We start from the raw sequence: 363 nt of genomic DNA, 5'->3' as shown, positions 1-363 counted from the left end.
TGAATGTAGCATTTCCTGTAAGGAAACTTTGTGTCATTTAAAAAATTGTAAGCAACAAAGTCTTTTCTAGCACAACAGGCTTTATTTCCTTTATGCTAGCAGTGAAGTCCCTTGTGAATCCTTCGAGTATAAAGGAAACAGTTATATTAAGTTGGCTTCATGACAGTTTGTACTTTGTAGTCTTCCAAAACCCGCAGAGCATTTAACTGGTATTATTTTTCCTCTGGTCTTGTCAAAGCTGTCCTTATGATCTGTTGTGCACCTTTTGAAAATTGTTGCTCACTTCTTAAGATAAATAAAAGAGTGGCAAGTGTCATGCTACAGGCACAATACTTACCAATTTAGCAGGTAGTTTCTTCAAAG

Source organism: Corvus cornix, chromosome 8 (assembly GCF_000738735.6).
Source record: "Corvus cornix cornix isolate S_Up_H32 chromosome 8, ASM73873v5, whole genome shotgun sequence".
Lineage (NCBI taxonomy): Eukaryota > Metazoa > Chordata > Aves > Passeriformes > Corvidae > Corvus > Corvus cornix.
This window is presented reverse-complemented; position numbering follows the sequence as displayed.